Here is a 6661-nt window from a genome sequence, read left to right as displayed (position 1 = left end):
GCTATACTATGATCCCACCCTTACATTGACGTGTTATTCCTACTATGACAAAGGTGGATAAAGGTGAAGAGGATTTCATGAAATCCATGGACACCAGTGAAGATCACAAATCATTGAAGAAAAACGTTTCAACACACTGTCTAGTGGGTCTAGATGACCCCACTAGCAGTATTAAAGTGCCTAGGATAGCACAAGGGATAACCTAAATATGTAATGAATATTTGCATTATTTCAAAATATCATTACTAATTTAGAAAAGAAAATAACAAGAATTTTTAAAATATCAGACTGGAAAATAAAATTCAGAAAAGGGCTTTTTTGTTTGTTGTTTGTTTTGTTTGATTGTTTTGCAGTAAGGGCTTTACAGATTTCTAAAACAAAAACGATGCATCACATTTTATTTTTTTAGGTGATATTTGGATTTGGAAAAAGTTTAGTTCAAGCAAAAAAATTGAATACAGATGGATAGATAGATTAGACTTTGGATAATTAATCATAAATTGATTGCTAAGTACATATACATACAGATACATCTATATTCATGTAAATAATTCAATAATAATTACTCTTACTCATACATAGACATATCAGCTCTTATACATGCAGTACACGACACACACAATTAATTATTTAGTTCAATAAAATGGGAATAAAATGTCTAAATGGGAGCAATTGCTTGAAAAGCAGTGATATGTGCAGGTATTCTCAGACACTTGTTTGATGATGATAACTATTATCTGATGTTGAAATATTTGTTTTCCAACATTAAAAACAAAGCATCCACTCCTCCTTGTTTTGTCACATTTTGACCCTTCGTGCATCAGTGCTCCTTTAAAGCGAATTTGTTGTGTCTCTAAAAACCCTGCTGAAACTTGTTGGAGGAGGTCTGATGTACTCGCCATGGTTCTATGAACCGAGATTACCACAAGTCTTATCAGCTAAAAAGATAGTCAGACCCAGGCCATTGTAGCCAAGTAAGCAGACACATTTTTTTTTAAATATGCATATGTAAAGTATAAAGAATGCTTGCGAAACGTTTGATTTTTTACAAGTTACAAAAAAGGTTGCAGAGTAAATGTAACTTTCTACCATCCATACTGTGTGGATGTAACCATCATACAGAACAAAGACAACTTCATAATTGCAAAGCCATATCTTCCTGTTTTGTTTTGTTGTTTTTTGTAGTTTTTGTTGTACTAAGTTTAGTTCCTTTTTAACATTTAAAGTCATGATAATTTTGATAAATACGAATTTCAAATTGAAGTTTGAGACCGCAAGTGTAATCATCCACCAGCAGAGAGAGCCATTGGGTTACATTTCCTTAAAGAATTATTGTTTTTTCTGTTTTACTTTCCCTTCATGTTTTTTTAATTGTTATTAACTTGAGGTTTTTCTTCCCCATCTGAGTAAATTAGTAGTATACAATTCATTATTTTAGTAATAGAACCATACCTAACAAGTTAATAACAGTTACATATTTGATATTTTAAATCTGTGGCACTACAGTAAAGTGAAAATGTTAATCATAAAATGTAGAGCTAACATGCAATTGTATGATGATTTATCATGACCAGAAAGAGAGTTACTCTACAACTGTGTTAAAATATGTATTTAAATTAGACAAAAAGCCAAATGCACATTTCTACATTTTTTATTCATGCTTTTTTTATTTTTATTTTTTCACTATTCCTGGCTAAATGTACGACCATCTCTCTCCATTTCACTGTTATTTACTAAATGAACAAGTTAAGCCCCTTTCTGGGCTCCCAGCTACTTATTGGTGCAGAGACAGCTGCCTCCATGGCAACCAGCTGTTTGGTGAATATCCTGTTGGAGGAGGAAGACAGCGACTGGCTGGCCTGTAAGTTTGCATCCTCATCCTGGAAAACAGATAAACATGTTGTTTAACATTCAGGAGGAGGATCATGCTTTCAAAGTAAAATGGGATCATCTTTGGTCTAAAGAACTAAAAACAAGATGCTCAAAAAACATTTGTGTGGTATGAAAAAATAAACCCCAGCCCTTCCCTCTTCAGTTCTTAACATAACATTTATTTTTTTTTGTCTAGTTTGTAATTCATAGTCCATTTAACTCAACATTGAAGCAAGGATGACATCAAATGTCAAGTAGTTGCATTTGCTTTGACCTAAATATATACAGTTAAGGATCTGAAGTGGAGTGAGAGAGGATTTAAGACATCAGGATGCTCATAATCTTTTGACTTCTCTTTGGACTGCTCTGAGCTGAGATGGGGGTGGGCTGATGGGGAAACAAGCAGATCGAGGAACTGATTGATTTCAAGGATGAGTGGCCTTTTTCTCCTTGTGGGGTCGCTTGGATTCATTTTCTCCTGTGTGTTTGTGTGTGTGCTTGACAGCTGTACTAAGGTCAAAGAGAAAAATAAAGGTTGGCTGGACAAGATGAATCATCAATTCAAAGGAGATTCTCTACAGACCCATCCATGATTGTTTTTAATAGATGGACCAGCTGAAAGTCTGGATTTTCATGGGAGCAATGCAGCTGCTCCTTTTTTTTATTTTCAGTTGTTATGATGCAGATAAACAACTTTGCTCCAAATCATTGCTATGCTGATTGGTAGCATTAAATCTCTTTTGGACGCCAAACCTTACACCTTCATCATCATGCCCATCAAGTCAAAGAGGAGTTTTTGTTGACATGTGAGATTTTTTTTTTCTAAAATTGTTTGTTTTTGGTGTTGGTTTATATTGTTTCAGAAGATGGATGAGTTAAATAAAAGCAGATTTGATTAGCACTTGTGTTTTCTTGGTATTTTTAGACAGAGGATGTCTCATTCTACCAAACCATAGCCTAGTTGTTCTATTTTCTTATTGGAGTCATTTAGATAAAAAAAATGAGGAGTCCAACATAATTTTTTTGTTACAATGTTAACCCTGCTCACTATGATTTTTATTTTTTTTGTTTTGCCTCAGTTGATTTCTTTAAGCTGCTGATGTTGCATCCTTACATCTACCGGTATTTTTGTTATTTTATCAGATTTGTAAAGAAAAACAAAACTTTTAGTTTACTCCCTTTATTTGATCAAAACTGCAGCATTGGCTGATATTTAAGCATTTTTTTTATTTGTGTAATTTGCCCACATTAAGAAGCTATGGCTTTGATGCGAGTAATGCCCCCCTGAATCTTGATTCAGGTTCCTTCATCACAACTAAGGACCAAAGCATCAAATGACAGAGTTTCATCTTGAAGAAAAAAACCACAAAATCTGTTTTGTAATGGTCACAAAGAGTTTTTGTATATCCGATCTTTAATTTGTGCTTATTCTGATAACTAAAAGTAAAAAAAAATGTAGTTGCACTATCACTTTGAGGTAGATTGATTTGTTTTACATTTGCAGTTATTTTTGTGGAAGTCCATAATCTTAAAATTTAATGCAAACTGCGAGAAGCTGTACCATTAAACTGTCAACTCTTTTGCAGAAAAATCAGTGAAAGTAGCACATCATGATAAAAAATATTTTTACAACTTTGCCCTAAAAAATCAAATTTATTGTTAGCTAAACCAAACCATCTTTCAGAGGTATTGAAGTGTAGATGTGATATTGACGCTTTACATCCAGTTTATGCAAACTGTGTTGTTTTGCATTACGAAAGCACCCTCCTTGGTTGTCTTGCACATAATCCAGTTGAAACAGATGGTAGAGTAAAGAATGATCTGACTTCAACCCCCAGCAGACAGACTAATCATCCCACAGTTCCCCTCATGTTGTCTTTATGGACTTACCATCGTTGAGCAAAGACACACAAAAACCAAAGAGGCAGCTGAACATGTGCAGTACCCAATCACAGGACAACAAACCTCAAAACTAAGTAGTTCCTGCAAAAACAGGCCAACAGACATATAAGCCAGTAAAGTAAATGGTTGCATTAACTCTAATTCCCTCAGATAATCCATCTAGTTGTTATGGCACTATTGTCCTTCCATGGGTCATAACCGTGGTGTTGACCATCTGGCATCAGGGCACTTTTCTATGTTTAAGAAGTTTGAAGGAAAGCTCAGTGATGAGACATGAAAACTGTCAAAGCTTTTTTGTTACTGCTATCTCCTACTTACCTGATCAGGTGGGAATATTTGTAACAATGTAGAAAAAAACTTCAAATACAATTTATTTAAATTCAAACTGGATCTCAGTTTTTTTTTTAATCCAATATATGTGGAGCTAAAATTGTTTATAATTAAATATAGCAGCTGTCATAGAAAAAAATGACAAGAGCAAATCGTTAAAAAAAAGAAGCTAAAACTGCTTTATGTTCACTTAAACATTTAGTAATAAGGCCAAGAATTGTTAAAGATGGTGATGAACATGCATACTTCTTTTCAGATCAGATGTAACATTCTCATGTGGAGTATAAAATAGAGTGAACTCAGTGAAGGGAAATTAAAGTGATGTCTCTGGAGAGGTAGTGCAGGTTCTGACACTCACATGGAAGCTTTTTCAAAGTGGAACACTGGAGTAGTAGTAGTAGTAGTAGTAGTAGAAGTGGAATATAGTATTTATGAAGGCAGCGCGACAGTGGGGGTTGCTTTCAGAGGTTGTGTTTCAGTGTAAGTGTAGATTTCCCTTTTTTAATCCTAATTTAACAATCAGTTGAGGAATTTGGTTTTCATTTGCTTAATGCAGCACATTTTATGTTTATTTGTTTGGAAGAGGGAGGTTCAGAACTGGTTTGTTGGAAAGTGTCCATAAAAAAATGGTGGTGAAAGAAAACAGGAGAAAAGAGGAGCGTTTTGTCTGGGCTGCCTGGTGAGCTCATGCTTTCAGCACAAGGACTGAAACCCTTCATGATCATCAAGCGGTTGCTCCTTAACTTTCAGTTTATGCAAGTTATTATCACAAGCTCCAGGCCGTGATGGTGCGTCCTGTCACTAAATGATCCTCTTTTGGCCCTGGTAGAGTCATGTTTGGATTCATGTTTGCTACACAAGGGACGCTTCAGAAGACTTTAAATTGGTGGCAAATGATAACAGCAGAGTGGTCGGTCATTTCAAAAGGATCAATTACGTATTTCAAGCTGTTCTATTGTTGTTTTTGTTACAATTAATAAATTAGTTCTTGTAGCTGATGTGTTATTAAAAAATGTTGCTTCTGTGATTTTTGCAGTCCTCAAAGAAGCTTGTATTGATGATTTCTTAATATTTTCTTAATCTTTGTCAATACCAAAAATATTGACTCAAAATCTGGGGGGCAATAAATAGGGGGGCAAAGCTTTTTTTTTGCTGGGGGTCAGCTGCCTCCTCTTTCCCCCCTCTAGCCCCTCCTCTGCCTTCACGGCTGACAGTTTCTTTATACCTGGATGTAAAAAGCGAGAGTTTTCTGGTTGGATGTCTCTGAGCTCTATAAGATTCCGATGATCTGGAAATGGGATTTGCAGGAATGAAGGCGCTTCTGAATGGGTTTCCATATCCAGGTACATCAGCTGTTTGCTGCAGACTCACGCTACATTCTGCAACTTTGTAAAAGGAAAAACCCCGTTCTACACAACAGAAGGGAATGCACAACCTGAACAAATGAAAGGTCTGTGTGACAATGCAGGACAACACACATAGACACCCAGTATGTATACTTGAAACCATCAGAAATCCATTTCTTTGGTCTGTTAGATCATTGATGCTACAGCAGAATAACCTGTCATGAGAATGAATGGGCAGCTTCCAACAGAGTGACAAAGAGCTTGATTTGTCTGTTTTGCACAGAACTGTGCTGCAAAGATGCTGCAGGCATCCCCTGTGCCTCATCTCTCTTTAGCACCTTTACCAGACATCTGTCTTTTCATATTCACAGTCTGCCCTTCCTCTGTTTCAGGCTCCGTGAGGTGCTGCTGTGATGGATCACTCCATTCACAGGAAGGAGGGCGGTGAATTGCTTTGGTGCAAAATTTGCAGTTGGGTCTTTTTCAGCTTCTGCCTTTGCCCCATCACGTTTCTACCTGACAAACAGCTGTCTGACTCTCACATTGATTTGTTTTTACTCCAACACCCTAATCGCCAGTAATCTGGGGACAGTGCTGGTGTGAAAGTCACTGCTGCACAGCTATCTGTCTAAAGCTCACTTGCAGACTGGCGAGGGGTGGAAAGGGGGGGAGGCTCTTGTCCTTAACTATTCTCCTCACATTCACCTTGCAATCCCAATTATTCAAGGCAGCGTGCACGAGCACACCATGCCAGGCAGCCCCAGCTGTGAAAAGTGGGTCACGGAATTTAAAGGCACACACAGCTCTGCTCTGCTGCACTGCACACTTTTGCAAATTCACATTCCTGTTTGGGAATGGAGCAGTATGGAGAATATTATTGTAGTCTCCACTCAAATAAAGGCTTTGTGCTTTCACAATAATCAACAATAAAACTGACATCTTCTAGAAATCTCCTTTGTGAGAACACACAAACAAGACAGTGTAATAATAGGTTTATTGCGGGTTATATTGTAGTCTAGTATGCTGCCTGTTATACTACAATCTTGATCTCTGTCAGACATCAATAACCCTTTTTACCTAGCAACAGGATCTACCAAGCCAGTGGGATGTTCCATATGGGAGTAGACAGGCAGAGAATGGCTACTCATGCGCACAATGAGCAATAATGTCATACCCTGATGAGCTCTTTACAGAATCAGACAGCACACAGG

Source organism: Oryzias latipes, chromosome 24, assembly GCF_053564925.1.
Source record: "Oryzias latipes strain Hd-rR chromosome 24, Olatipes_Hd-rR_3.1".
Classification (NCBI taxonomy): domain Eukaryota; kingdom Metazoa; phylum Chordata; class Actinopteri; order Beloniformes; family Adrianichthyidae; genus Oryzias; species Oryzias latipes.
This window is presented reverse-complemented; position numbering follows the sequence as displayed.